Source organism: Mizuhopecten yessoensis, unplaced genomic scaffold, assembly GCF_002113885.1.
Source record: "Mizuhopecten yessoensis strain PY_sf001 unplaced genomic scaffold, ASM211388v2 scaffold10887, whole genome shotgun sequence".
Lineage (NCBI taxonomy): Eukaryota > Metazoa > Mollusca > Bivalvia > Pectinida > Pectinidae > Mizuhopecten > Mizuhopecten yessoensis.
Genome location: NW_018408771.1, coordinates 99,958 through 116,793, shown reverse-complemented (window position 1 = coordinate 116,793; position 16,836 = coordinate 99,958). Strand labels below are relative to the sequence as shown.

At 36.0% G+C, this 16,836-nt stretch overlaps 1 pseudogene; it reads right to left on the bottom strand.

The window, feature by feature from the left end:
* Nucleotides 1-1,952: 1,952 nt before the first annotated feature.
* Nucleotides 1,953-6,565, bottom strand: LOC110463318 (annotated as a pseudogene).
* Between the last annotated feature and the right edge of the window lie 10,271 nt (nucleotides 6,566-16,836).

The following is a 16,836-nucleotide window of genomic DNA, read 5'->3' as shown; positions in this document are numbered from 1 at the left end:
GTTTTGTAAAATTAACACATATTACAGTGTGTCTTGTACAATTAACACATGCTACTGTGTGTTTTGTACGATTAACACATATTACTGTGTGTTTTGTACAATTAACACATACTACAGTGTGTTTTGTACAATTAACACATAATACGGTGTGTTTTGTACAATTAACACATATTACGGTGTGTTTTGTACGATTAACACATATTACCGTGTGTTTTGTACGATTAACACATATTACTGTGTGTTTTGTACAATTAACACATACTACTGTGGGTTTTGTACAATTAACACATATTATTGTGTGTTTTGTACAATTACCAACATATTACTGTATGTTTTGTACAATTAACACATATTACTGTGTGTTTTGTACAATTAACACATATTACTGTATGTTTTGTTCAATTAACACATACTACTGTATGATTTGTACAATTAACACATACTACTGTGTGTTTTGTACAATTAACACATATTACTGTGTGTTTTGTACAATTAACACATACTACTGTGTGTTTTGTACAATTAACACATATTACTGTGTGTTTTGTACAATTAACACATACTACTGTGTGTTTTGTCATCATTTTACATCTGTAGTTTTAAATAACGATTGAATGTGTGTATATATTTAAGTGGAAATATCAGTTGTTTATATGAAACTCGAATAAGTGATATATAATAAGGTGGTTCAGTACTATTCTATCTAGTAATGTTATTGATGCATTACCGTCAGTGTACTCAAAACGGAACAGTGTTCAGTTAGATATCAATGTAATTTATACCATAGAATCAATTTATATCATCCACTTTTCTTTTCTGTTACAAGTTGACAGTACACAAAATACTATCAAGGTCATGTAGGCCTCCTTGAACAGGTGTAACTGTACCCAGAAATGGACACGTTAGTGTTTTGGCTAATATTGGAAAGGGAGTGTCAAATAAACAGATTATTTTTAACTTTAAACTGTCCGTATAGACATAGTCAGAAGTAACTTAAGCTGATTTACAGATTAATTGACATCAACGTATCATAAAGTAAATATTGCATTCATAAAAATACTTAGTTACATTGCATGATCATTTTTTGGTCCGTTTTGTGTCCACTGGTGTTAATTTTGAAAATAATTTACTGATAATATTCAAAATTGTCCATATTTATAGACTTATTGTAAATAAACAAAATTCATCTTAGCTGGCGATGAGATGCAAAACGATACATTTTCAATCGAATCTGATAACCAATAAAGCTTTGTTTGATTAAAATTCTGAATTCTGTAACGTATCTTTTTATCCTTTCAGCATTTAATCACAGTTAAGAAGAAAATCGTTGAACGAACTATCAAATTGGCAGTGCACAGGACTGCAGGATCTGAACGTCCCCAAAGCCTCGCCAAACATTATTATTGTAATCCATTCGCGTAGATTGATTTTCATCCGGTAGAAAACTGTGGCCACAATGTAGTGTGTTGTCCAACAGGTTACGTCTATTCTGACAGGCTTGATACCAAAAACATGTTTTGGTGTAGCGAATTAATTGTGCTTTGTAACGTTCATTAGTTACTACCAAGGAAAGGAGACTTAACAATTATGAACTTAATGTCGTTACACGCGAACAGAAGTCTTGATGTGTGTCGTAGAGGTTGGTGGTGACGTGGCCATTATTGTCGCATTGGAAATAACTGTCAGGGTGTGGAGCTAGATAAGAGGAGGGGGATAAAACAATGATATGAGAAAAAATGAATAGTAGGATGGGTCGCAGCTTGTTAAAATAATAATAAGAAAAGTTTGGAATTTAAACTTTCACATAAATGATTATAAAACCTCAATGCCGTCAATTTTGGCTGCCACGTAGGAAGGGACGAGATAAAAGGAGAAGAGAACAGATGCTGATGAAGTTAAGATAAAACAGGCGACTGTTTCAGAAGGCTATTATTAATCAAGTAAGTTTCTTTTTCTATTGAGAATTGCTAGTCCCGCAATGCGAATGCATGTCTTATAACAAAATTTGTTTAAAAAAGGTAGGTGTATATTAGCATAAATCTTTTCTTACTACAACAAATATACACAGCTAAATGAAGATTGCAAAACATGTACAAATGCTTCCTCAAAGAATATTTCATAGCATGTTAATGTGTTCGTGGGTGCATATTTTTGGGATGGCGAAGCAAATACATAATTAGTAAAACTGGTCCTTCCGCGATATTTTTCACTTCTGCAGACATCATTATTGATAATATCGCGAATTTCAATGCTACCGAAAATCCGTTTGAATAAGACTGCGAGAATGTGTTCGTGAAAATGGCCTGATGGAAAACACTTTATATTCAATTTAACGCGCACAATTAATTATGACCTTGATTCCTTCACCTCTCAAGGTCGTCTCGAAGGCCTTGATTGAATCCTCCAATGATAATCTGTGTGTTATCAGAGGTTTGACGTTAACCTTTCCGGAGGCTATCATTTCCAAAGTTGTCGGATAGCTGGAAAAACGCAAAAGAAAACAACTGTAATAGCATATTTATGAGTTCAGTATTAATCAAAATAAACAGTGAACGCCAGCAACAGTTTATTTAAAGAAACATGTGACAGATGTCTATAATTACTTGGTCGTTATATGACATGTTTCACGGTATGCGAGTTTGTTGACAATTGTCGTCGAATCCATTTCAATGAGGTTACGATGAACGTAACTTTTATATACATTTGAACATCTATTCAAAAGGTTTCGCTGCTCAATGAAAATGTAGTTTAATCTTTTAGACAAATTGGACTACTCTAAAGATTTCTCAGTGCTATTTAACACTTGTTACACCTATAAGAAAATTGTGCGGGTTATGCTTTTAGCGCAGATGGATACAAGATATTATTTTTCCAACGTTTTTGAAAAATCAATCAAAACAAAAATAATGCTAGTATAGTTTAATGATAAAGTATCAAACATTTTTACCAATTGCAGTATCGAAGGTTTCCTCTGATGTCCACCTCCCGAAGGGAAGCAGCAGTTATTGCCAAGTCGATGACCTTTTGACAACATCCTACCAATACCACGCAGCCTCCGGGCTCAGTCACCTTTATTTTTTTTTACAAAAACACAAGGATATTCTCATTGAGTCATTTGGTACGCTGACTATTCTATCGACACTTTAGATAAAAGAACACATTTCCCCCCTAATATGTAATTCAGGGGTAGATTCAGACATCGATAGCTGTGTATGTAGTAATAATGCGTTGAATAACTCTGTTTACATATATAATTACGGAAAACAACTCTTAATGCGTTTAAATGAATCGTGATTTACATAGACATTATCTATTGATCTGTTCAATTAACTCTGAATAAATATAGTTTTAGCTTTGTATACGTCTTTAAGGGGAGATTACTATGTATACGTACATATGTTACTGCGTGTAAGGGGAAATAACTCTTACAGCAGATATTACTGTGTGCAAGGGGAGATAACTTTGAATACGTAAGTAAGTAAATTTCTATAAGGGGAGATAACTATGCATACGGATCTATGTAATTTTTTGTAGGGGGAGAAATCTTTTTATTCAAACATATGCTGTTTGTAAAGTTATCTAAGGAGAAATAACTGTATGCGTACATATGTAGCTGTCTACAAGGGGAGATAACTATGTATTTATGCATATGTTCTGTTGTTAAGTATTCTAAGGGGAGATAACTGTATACGTAGATATGTAGGTGTCTACAAGGGGATATAACTATGTATTTATACATATGTTCTATTGTTAAGTAATCTTAGGGGAGATAACTCAATGTACCTACGTGTATAGCTGTCTTTACACAGGGCGATGCCCCGCTTCACTCAATGGTGATCTCAGTCTTGTCCCCATTATATCTTCCACCTGCTTAGCGACTACCTGGTGATCACGACTCGTCACCTTAAGGGTATAGGTAGGACCTAACGTTTTACCGATTTCCAACCGAGAGTCATCAATATCTGCAAGTTAAGATGGAAGCGATATAAGATTTGTAACAAAAAGGCACTAAAGGCAGATATTATCTCTACTAAAGACGATTAAACTAAAACATAGTTAATAACTTCCCTTAATTTTAAAATTTAGTTTTTTTTCTATAACTTTACTTCGAAAGTAGTTTTATCCACAAAGTAATCGGACGCAAAAATCGAACCAGAATAAAAATGTGCATTCATTGACATTGTACATGAAACTATACTAACTTCTATTTCATTTCACTATTGATAAGAATTAATCCATATTTTTTCAGGGAGTTTGTCGGAAAAACTTCAATAAAAAACAAACCTAACACGGAAGGGAATTCAGTGATTGGGAATTCAGTGATTACAAAAATTGTAAAATCAAGCATGCTTCCCTTACCTTAAAGTAATGAGGATAACTAGTATATGAGTAATCTCCCCTTACCTGTTATGCACACGACTGACGCCTTGGACGTCAGGAGGGTAACCAATCAAATTGGACCTAGATCATATTCAACACGGAGGTTAGCAAGAAACGCGAAACTTATCCTATAAAGTGATAAGGGAGACAACCCTGATTTATTTCTCACATCAAGCGCATTATCTGGCGCATAGAAACTCGGGTGTATACTGAATATAAAATAACCGCGCCAAGCGTCACTTTATAGAGGTAAAATGTAGGTAAATGTGTGCATGATGTGTGGCAACAGGGAAGAGATAATACATTACCAATGTTAACGGCAGTAGAAACAATGCCACATACCTATGTTACAATTCAAGACGTACAATGTTGCGATTTTGATGCTATTTTGACACTTAATAATTATGACAAGGGAGAAAACGACCTACCTGAGCCTAAAATGAGCACCTTGTTCCCACGTTTGACCCCTCCCCTGTTACAGGCGTGAACACTGACTGATAGGGATTCCAACATGGCTCCCTCCTCACAACTCACGTGATCGGGTAATCTAGATATAAAAAAGGAAATCAGTTCATTTTAGTAATGCCCATAGTAAATACTTGTTTTGTAAAAATGTTTAACACTTATCAATAATTGGGACACATCATATTTTGTCTATATTATGCTGGGACACAGAATCCGGCACAGGTGCATGGTATTTTCCCCCAATCAAATTTTATCTTTCTTCCATAAATGTTCAATAATCCCCCATGCGGACATTCATTCTCAGTCCTCAGGGAAGATACATACCTTATTTATACAATAAATAACTATAGTAAGGTACCATTTGCAAAGTATTCTTTCGAAAGCGAATTTTGGTGAGAACATATGAGTGTTAATATGACTTTTGAAATAAGCCCCCAGGGTTGGGGCCAGACCCCAGAGCCCATCCTGATAGCACGAATATATTCGTCTCTTCGAGCATATCAATTGTATAAATGGTTATAAGGTTTGAATCTCGCCTGTTTCTAAGTAATCACTCGTACCAGGAATAGAACAAATGCAAAGACTAACAGCATGAATATATATATGGCTTTTCAAGCCTAGACATTATATTGTTGTTATAGGGTGAGGATCTAAACCGTTTCCATATTATTATATACGAAGTAAGTCCCTAGGGACGGGGTATGCCCATGGACCGATCCCAGTAGAATGGAAATATGTTTCAACAGTGTTTTGACGTGTAACCATGAAGGAAATATACCTGTCAATATTATTGCTATACAATGTATAATTCTCCCAAATCAACATGCTTAATGCTGTATCTCAAATGCCACCAAGCATAAGAATACACTTGTAGTTATTGAAATTATTCCCTTCAAAAGGGTTCCACTCTAAGAAACCGGTAAAATACCCTTCTTAAATGACGATTTGGACTTCGGACAATTATTTGATAACAAGCACAAACGACAAGCAAAATTAATGCCTTGATAACATTATTGTTTTCAAAATGTGTGTCTATATATATTGTCCTAATATTCATTGCAAATTGTTAGAAGTGTAAGATATAAATATTCTTTTTGCCAATGAATATTCCACGCCTACTGTCAATCACTTTATGTACGAGTGTTCCATATTTCGTGAACCACCTTGTACCTGAAGGTTTTATTGGTGAATATTTGAATTTACAATTAAGCTGGTAATTTATCAATATCTATAGCTATTTTCTCCGGGAATTTAACCCGCGAATATATTAACGATTATGCATCTTCGTGAGTTAACGGAAAAAATAATCCATCGCGAAAATTAGATTATTTTACTGTATATAAAGTTTATGACAACATATCTAGCATACAAATGGAATATCTCACTTTAAACAGAAATCGGCGGCATGGACGAAATAGCGGCTTAGGTTACCGTCGTAAGGGGGCGTGGCACAAAACACACAGTCGTTGCAGAGATTGTAACGACCGGTTTTACAGTACTTACACCTCCGACACGGTACACCGGGTTCTATGACAACCCTATCACCTACAAAGACCGGAAATACGTAACAGAGGTCAGGGGTCGTGAAGATATTATTTATCAAAACATACAAAAAGTTTTTAAAACATGACATCCTTTTAAGTACTTCTCAATAGAAAAGTCTATACTCGGTTTTTTGACACAGTCACCTTGCCTCCTCGAACTTTGACCTTTAACTTTTCCTATAACCATGTAAAGGCATATGTTACTGATACCGATACTCTAAACACAGATTTCTGTCATTTCTCTTACAGCCCAAACAACACCTATTTCATTTCAGACATACTTCAATCTAATTTTTAACAAACGTATAATTATCTTCTCATTATAACGACTTCATATATCCTTGTAAGGTGTATACTGACATCCCGTTATATCAAACATTTACGTCCTATTCCTTATAAAACTACTCAATAACAATGTATATGATTTTTCATTTAGTGCTATTGTGATCCTGCAGGAACCTACAAACAATGACAATTGATTTCAAGTTGTTGGAGCTTGCCAATGAGTAACAGCTTTTTCAAATGTGTTACAGAACTAAAGGCTCCACCAAATGTCTTTTTCCATCTGACAATATATATGCTACTTAACAAGCAACGAACAAGTAAACTAAAACACAGCACACACCATGAGTTGAGGAATCTGGCTGGTTTTGTCAATTTACAATAATATGTTACGCCTGATTCTAGTTTCTCCGGTCAGGAAGAAATCAAACGAACCAGGACATTGCAAACCAATTTCAAAGTCGCACATCATTGCGATGTCAACAATGAAATGACCATTCGAAATGGTTCTACCACAGTCGGTCTCACTAAGGCATTAGATCAAGTTTCGTTCTTCTGTTAAAACTTTAGTGTTAAAAGGGGATACCTTTAAATAAATAATATAACTAATAATGATGAGACTTTTAAAACTTGAGGAGATACCACAACAAAAAGAGACAGAAAATAAAAATAAAACATCGATCGGTAATGAGGAGACACCAAAACACAAGGAAAGACGTCACCAGGTACTGAGGAGACACCAAAACAAAAGGGAAAAATAACAGGAACTGAGGAGAAACAAGAACAGAAGGAAACACATCAACAGGAACTGAGGAGACACAAGAACAGAAGGAAACACATCAACAGGAACTGAGGAGACACGAGAACGGAAGGAAAGGCATCAACATGAACCGACACCAAAACAGTGGACAACAACAACAACAACTGAGATGACGACACCAAAACGAAATGAAAGGCAACAACATGGGCTGAGGAACACTAGAACGTAAGGAAAGACAACAACAGGGATTGAGGAGACACCACAAAAGTAAAGACAACAACAACTGACATGACAACACCAAAACAAAAGGAAAGGCAACAATAGGGACTGAGGAGACACCAACAAAGTAAACACAACAACAACAACAACAACAACTGAGATGACGACACGTAAACGAAAGGAAAGACATCAATAGGGACTGACGAGACTCAAGAATGGAAGGGAAGACATTAACATGAACTCACACCAAATTGGTACAGACAACAACAACAACAAATGAGATGACGACACCAAAACGAAAGAAAAGGCAACAACAGGGACTGAGGAACACAAGAACGTAAGGAAAGACAACAACAGGAACTGAGGAGACACCAAAAAAGTAAAGACAACAACAACTGACATGACGACACCAAACAAAAGGAAAGACAACAGCAGGGACTGAGGAGACACAAGAACGGAAGGAAAGCCATCAACAGGGACGTAGGCGACACAAGAACGGAAGGAAAGCCATCAACATGGACTGAAAGACACCAAAAAAGTAAAGACAACAACAACAACAACAACTGAGATGACGCTACCAAAACGAAAGGAAAAGGCAACAACATTAACAGTAGATGAAAAGAACAAATAAGGAGGGGGGGGGGGGGGGGTGCATGGGGCAAAAACAACAACAACAAAACAAAACGAGTTTCCGCGATGTCAATTGAGGAAATCATAAGGATGGGTTTTTGATAAATATTCATTTTACTAACCGACTTTCAGTGTTGTCACTCCATCTCCGTGCTTGCTGACCGTTTCACTTCCTTCGTGTCCAAGGATCATCGGTTTCTTCACCACAAAGTCACCGATTAAGCCGTCTTGCCAAAAGTGGACATCTGACCCACAGATTCCGACCTGCTGCATACATAACTGAACCTCTGCAGTGAAACAAAGTTTGACCTCATAAACCGACCATTAATATTCATATAGATTTACTGACGAATACCATTTTTATTTCTTCGGATGTTGTGAATACATTGATAATTTGAAAATACGAAAATAGTCAGTCGACGAGTTGAAATATAACTGGTATTCTGAGAAAAAGTATTTTTGATATGGTGCTCTGATTGGTCTGTTTACCGTAAAAAGGGATTTATATCTTATATATAAACAATAAGTTTGGAACATTCATCCCTATGTTCTCCCTATTTGGCCCCACTCCTCTGCACCCACACCCTCCATTTATACAAAATTGAGTTTATCTTGCCCAAGGATGTTCAAGACATAATTGAAGGCCAAGAAATATAAAGATTTATCTTTATTTCCCTTATTTGACCCCGCTCGTCTGCCCCCAGGGAGAAAAACACCCCGTTTATAGAAAAAAAATATGAATTTCCCTTGCCCAAGGATGTTGTAGAAAAAATTGGGTTCAAACCCCTCCATTCTTACAGATGGAGAGAAATATTTCAATTTCCACCTATTGGGCCCTACCCATCTATCCCCATGGGGACCACAACATCCGTTAATACAAAATTTAGTACCCTTTGCCCAAGCAGGAGAAATATTTAATGGAAAAGTTGACAGACGGACAGACGGACGAACGCCGCGCCACATAAGCTCACCTACCAGAAGGGCAAAATCAAACGAGGTCGATATGTAATTTATCTTCGAGACATGAAACGTTATGCTCATGAATTAAAAGACGTAATATTTTAAATCATGTAGCAAATAAAGTGACTATCTGAGGTTGCATAAGTGGTATACCATACGTCTATCTGAAGGTAGACAACTGATAATGTTCTATGATTGTTCACTGGAAAAAAGAACGCGTCTCACTTTCGATATTGAATTTTCCGAAAACATGTTTGCACCAAAATACCTCAAGTATATTATGCACATAACTATAGATATAACAGCTAAGTACTTCACAACTCTAGAGATAGCACATATCGTAAACCCTTGTTTAATAATAAGATAAATAACAGTAATGTAGACGTTTACTTGCGACCTGCTTAAGCCTCGATCTCACGTTAAAGGGTACGTTATGTCAAATCTATATACAGGGGATATTCTCTAAAAATAATACTTTGAATTTTTATTCCCCACTATCACCGAAACGGGGTATAAAGACATGTCGAAAAGCCCTCGTCATTTCCGGGTCAGGTTCAAGTTAATCATAGCGGTAAAACTGCAAATTCTCCGAAAAATTGCATGATTGGATGTATTAGACGAATGATTACAAAATTTATCATGATGGATTACTTAATTACAATTCAAACCGAAGCTATCGCCGCAGATCCCTGGAAAAAATAACAAAAGTAAGTGTTGAAAATCTTCATTTGAATTTGGCGGTACCGGTAGTGCTCTGACGAAGCTTCTTCTCTTGTGTATGTTTATGTGTGTTGTGACCCATATCAGTATAGCATATGTGTGATTGTAACGTGGCCCTGTGATTGGTAAGATAATTAAGAGAACGAGTCTCGTTTATCATCCACAAATAGAATATCTCTTTAACTGTCCATTGATATGACGCGAGAACGCCCTGTTAAATGCTGTTGCTGTACTTAATGACAGGACTACCTGTTTCTCCTTTCTCCGTTGTTATTAAGGTGTCTAAATTTTAGCTAATCTTCAAATATTGATTATGAAGTGATTTTTATATTGAACTCAATATGGAATGACTATTCAATACTCGTAATCATATGTATTTTGCAGATTACGTAATATTTCATGCCATGACTCCATATCTTTGTGGGTAAACCCTACTCTCACTGCACCCTTCTTACATATAGGATGAGGGCAGCCCAGTTTACCTAGCAGTTTTCAATAAATCAACCTTAGATATTCAGTAAACATTCGGAAAGACTTAAAATGCACCAAGTCGCACGCATTGCTACATCTTTTGAAATGTGGAGAAAAAGCTACCACAACTTTTCAGTTTTGATGTCCAATATGGCTAAATATCCTAATATGAGAGTCTAACATTTTTTGATTCAATGTAGAGCTGGTTATATAATCAATGATATATATAATTGATTCTGGTTATATAGCTTTAAATACTACTGTGGTTAGATCGTACACAGCGTTTATTGATTACATTCACTTTAACTTCCCTACGAAGATATGTTTACATTTGTGTTGAACACATAATGAGTCACGTAGTGAATCTTCAACCAACGAGGCCAGTGTCTAAACACAAATATATCGTGCCACACTGAATTAACCTTTGTTTAATGTGTGCCGTATTAAAATCTTCTATACAAGATAAAATACATAGTCGTATCTAACATCAGTATATATTTATCTCTTTTTACAACACGAATCTCTCGTGTCGCGTAGAATATGATCACCACAAAACCTTTGTTAAATATGTGCTGTGTTGCATTACTTCTTTACAAAATACAATCCATACTCTTAACTAACATCAGTGTATAGTTATTTCATATATAATAAGTGAAGTAATAAAACATTTGCGTTAAAGATGTAATCGGTCCTTTCCACAGGGACCTGATACGAGAAGGGCGGAAAGCTCTCGATGTCGAAAAGTTCCATCCAACCTTACAACGAGAGCTTTCCGTCCTTCTCGTATATATTAACATTGGGTTGTAATTTTTACCTTTTAACCCCTTAAACACGTGAAATTACCTTAGTTTAGGTCCAAGTATAGCTGTAACAAATGCTTAGGTCCCTGTGGTCCTTCGTAGCCACACGCTATAATACGCAATATCTAATAAGTTCTCAAATTTTATTTATGAAGAAAGCACAACCACCGAAAAACAAACAATACCTTATCAATACATGAACCTACATAAGGAAGTAATTATAACAGTGTATACAACCTTATATCTTCTTCAATTGAAATTACTTCCTTGTCCCATTAATCCATTTAATGTCGTTCCAATATGGCTGCCACACCAAACTGTCTATCATATTCAATCATGCATTCCGTTAGCATTAAACAATCTCTGTCACCAAAAAAATCCTCCTCTAATATTTCTCAAACATAATTGAGGTTCATGCAAACTAAATTTCAGAAAAAAATATTCAATAACTGATGAAAAAACTCACTTTTTATATGTTCATTTTCCAAGCTGAATAAAAGTCTCAATTCAGGAAAAAAAACATTTAAACTTGTAAATATCATAAGGTTGGATGTCCATGGAGATGCATATGTCGAGAAAAATGTAAGAAAAATGTGTCAAATCTCTAGAATAATGGCATATATTTCCCCTGAATGAATCACAACTGAGCACAAAGCGAACAAGGCTGACTTAGGTTGGCAAAAAGCATGCAAAGCAAGTGAGATTTTACCTGTACACCATTCACTACAGATTCTCACTCAGGTAATATGGCTTGACTTGTATCAAATGTCTTGTTAGCTTTATGAATTATTGTAAAATATCAAATCAATTTCATGTCATCATACTCGATATTTGAAGCATTTTCCCACATTTTTCTCGACAATATTCACTACATGGGCACTTCAGGAATGCATGTACAAGTAAGTTTTTTCATTAATTTCATTATTCATTGCAATTTTGCGCCATTCAAATTCCGCATTCAAAAGTTACTCTTCAGACAAAATCAACAATATTTTCGACAAATCATTTCTGCAAAGGTAATTATTGACATTGTTTTTGACATGAGTATACGAAGCGACTTCCATACTTTATTCATCTTGATGAAAGTTTTGAGCCCATTACAAACTATATACACTGACATGACGCTGTATGAAAAATCTTAAGTAATTCGTATGCTACAAATATGCGTTCGTAATGATTCAGTGCTGGGATTTCATAGTTGATATTACTTTTCATCTATAGATATCAATGATTACTCCATGTTATGTCAGGTGCCTTCGTTGCCAAGTGGTGAAGGCGTCTGACGTTCTGCTACCACTAGCCCTCCTCCACTGGGTCACGGGTTCGAAGCCTCGTAGGTCGGTGTTTTATTCTCCGGTAACTCCGTCTTTCCCCACCATAGCTGTTAAAAGGACGTAAAACAAACAGAAAAACCCCATGTTGTATAATACAGCAATAATATTAAGGATTCCTTATCAGGTTATTCCTTCTGCACTAAAAAGTGACACACATCCATGTAGATACCAAAAACCAAATAAGGTATTAACTATGTTTATGTTACTTTTAACCACACTGCCAAGGTTACGCTGCTCAGTCAGTCAACTGTAAAAGTAAATACAGATTTCCCGATAATCTTTATTTGTAAGTTTTTTTTATATGCGGATACTGGACAGGACACTCTCTTAATTATCCTACCCCGAACCTCACTGGTGTGACTGTTACAATCAGGTACAGTTAATTCAATAGCTGAATTTCTGTTCAGTCCATAGCTGGATGTCGCTGTGAGTGGGTATTACATTAAACAAATAGTTATCGATTCTAGTGTGCAAACATGTTCCACATCAAGTGCTTTACCAGGAATATTAGGAATATTACTTTCATTTTCGAGTTGAACACAGGCTAGGCATGAAGTAATCAATAATTGTGTATAACCTACACAGCGTATTTGGCATTCTGACAAACAGATAACCTTAGTCACATGCATATATGGCATACAAGTATGCACACCTTGCAGTAGTAGGGCATACGTCCACCTTGGCGACAGTCGTGAGGCGAGATCTCTTCAAAAACGATCATGTTGCACTGAAAACTACGGTTGCTCAGTCCGTCTTTCAAACAAAAAAGCTAAGTCATACATCGACTTAAGTCAGAATGAGGGTATCTCTTACCTTTAATAATGGCACAGTTCATGTATTGCATTACACTGACTTTATACACAGTCATTTTCTTTTATATTTTATCATATGAATACCGTGTTATGCACAGAGATTGAAAACACGCAGTTTAATCCATATATTTACATTTTTTCTATAGAACATTGTTTATTCATTTGTTCTTAAATTTTATTTACTGCGTGTTGTATATGTGTCGTCCTTTAAACGACATTGGCGGAACAGCCTTATTTAACTTGAATTGGCGCCACTAATTATTTAACTGTAGTCATTTGAGCGTTTGACGTAAGGGCATTTTTCCATATCATTCGAAGCAAAGCGGACACTTTCATTGAACAAGGTTAATCTATGACGTCATAAGTAAACCATGTATTACATCAGGAGAGTTTTTGCTTTCATACTCAAAGGATATGCATTTCTGCTGGTAATATTAATATAGTGGGTTAAAGCGTAAATGTAAATATAGTGTAATAAAGCCATCACATCGATTATGTTTATGTAGCGACTATAGCGTGTGTTATATCACCCCGGAAATGAATTCACAATCGAATTAGAACAACCAGTGTGACGTCACGTCATTGTAAAGCGGACGCATTTTTCATCGTTCCAGAGGGAACCAAGTGCAAAATATTCGGGTTTTTTTTATCACAATCATACAGTTTACTTTGTATTATATGATAACAAATCTGTCATTCGTTTCCTTCGCCAGAGACTCGCAAACATGAAAAATCCAAAACTAGTATCAATAATCTAATATGAAGGGAAAGTTATGACAGATCCTATATATCTTATAAAGTAAGATTTCTGTAAATGAACCGGGACACGGACGTTAATCCTAAACAACCGACCTCGACCCGAGTAATTTGTCACGTAAACACTTGTATACATATGAAACAAAGAAATTGACTCTTGCCCTTTACGTCTGGGCCTCGAACTAACAATCTCCGGCACCCACATACATAACGGAGAAATATCTATAGCTGTGACCATTATACCGCTGCGTCCTATTAAAAATGGAGGTTTTGATGGTCAAAAACCCGAATGCTATCAAGTCTGCCAACACAGCTCACAAGTCTAGCCAACACGTCGTGATTTCTCTGTGTACATGGGTGATTGGTCTATATTGCGTAACATTCTTCACATTGTAGATTTGCAGAAAAGTTACCAAAAGTGTTCGGTTGTAATGTAATGCCCAATATGATATGAGAGCCAAACAATTGTCAGTTCAATGTAGATCTGGTTATACAATACTAGCTTGTGCCACAGCCTTTAAACAATTATATCTATAATCAATTACGGTTATATATCTTTAAATACTACTGCGGTTAGATCTCACACAAAGTTTATTGATTGTATTCCCTTTGTCAGGTAGTCGTTCAAACCGTGCAGAAGTGGACTAGAGTTACAATCACCAAAGCCAGTGTCTCAACACAAGTCAATATCAATACTCATAATCATATGTATTTTGTAGATTACGTTATATTTCATGCCATGACTCCATATCTGTTAATAGTAACATGGTATAAAAAATTAACATATATCCAGGTGGGTTAACCCTTATCTCACTGCACCCGTCTCACATATCGGCTGAGGGTAGCCAAGTTTACCTAGCTGTTTTCAATCATTCGGAAAAAACTTAAAATGCACAAAGTCGCAGGCCAACAACGAGGGCTTTCCGTCCTTCTCGTATCACATTGGGTTGTCATTTTTACCTAAAGTCGATCTAAATCCCTAAAACATGTAAAATTACTCTGAAAACCTTAGTTTAGGTCCAAATATATCTCTAACAAATTATCAGGTCCCTGAGGTCCTTCCTATGCATACGCTATAATACGCAAGATGTTCTTTTAAATTTTATTCATAAAGAAAGCACAACCAACGAAAAACAAACTATACCTTTTCAATACATGAACCTACATAATGAAGTAAATATAACAGTGTATACAACCTTATATCTTCTTCAATTGAGATTACTTCCTTGTCCCATAAATCCATTCAGTGTCATTCCAATATGGCTGCCACACCAAACTGTATATCAAATTTAACAATGCATACCATTAGCATTAAACAATCCCTGTCACAAAAAAATCCTCCTCCAATATTTCTCAAACACAATTAAGGTACATCCACACACAATTTCAGAAATCAATAAATGATTAAGAAACCCATTTTTATATGTTCATTTTCCAAGCTGAATAAAAGACACAATTCAGGAAAAAATCCATTTAAACTTGAAAATATCATAAGGTTGGATGTCCATGGAGATGCATTTGTCGAGAAAAATGTGTCAAATCTCCAGAATAATGGCATATATTTCCCCTGAATAAATCACAACTGAGCACAAAGCGAACAAGGCTGAATGATGTTGGAAAAAAGCATGCAAAGCAAGTGAGATTTAACCTGTACACCATTAACTACAGCTCCTCACACAGGTAATATGGCTTGACTTGTATCAAAAGTCATGTTAGCTTTATGAATTATTGTAAAATATCCAATCAAAATACATGTCATCATACTTGAGATTTAAAGCATTTTCTTACATTTATCTCGACAATATTCACTACATGGACACTTCAGGAATGCATGTACAGGTAAGTTTTATTCCTTAATTTCATCATTCATTGCAATTTTGCGCCATTCAAATTCCGCATTCAAAAGTTAGTTTTCAGACAAAAACAACAATATTTTCGACAAATCCTTTCTGAAAAGGTAATTATTGACATTGTTCTTGACATGAGTTAACGAAGCAACTTCCATACTTTATTCATTTTGAGGAAAGTTTTGAGCCCATTACAAACTATATACACTGACATGACGCTGTATGAAATACCTTAAGTAATTCGTATGCTACAAACAAGCGTTCGTAATGATTCAGTGGCCTAAGTGGGGCAGTCGCCAGGTACTGGCCGAAGGTCGGTGATTTTTTCTCCGGGAACGCCGTCTTTCCTCACCATAGCTGTTAAAAGGACGTAAAACACACAAGCAAAACAAAACCATGTTATGTCAGGTGCCTTCGTTGCCAAGTGGTGAAGGCGTCTGACGTTCTGCTACCACTAGCCCTCCTCCACTGGGTCACGGGTTCGAAGCCTCGTAGGTCGGTGTTTTATTCTCCGGTAACTCCGTCTTTCCCCACCATAGCTGTTAAAAGGACGTAAAACAAACAGAAAAAACCCATGTTATGTAATACAGCAATAATATCAAGGATTACTTATCATGTTATTTCTTCTGCACTTACAAAGTGACACACATCCATGTAGAAACCTAAATACCAAATAAGGTATTGGCTATGTATATGTTACTGCTAGCCACACTGCCAAGGTTACCCTGCTCAGTCAGTCAACTGTAAAAGTAAATACAGATTTCACGATAATCTTTATTTGTACGGGTTTTATATGCGGATACTGGACAGGACACTCTCTTAATTATCCTACCCCGAACCTCACTGATGTGACTGT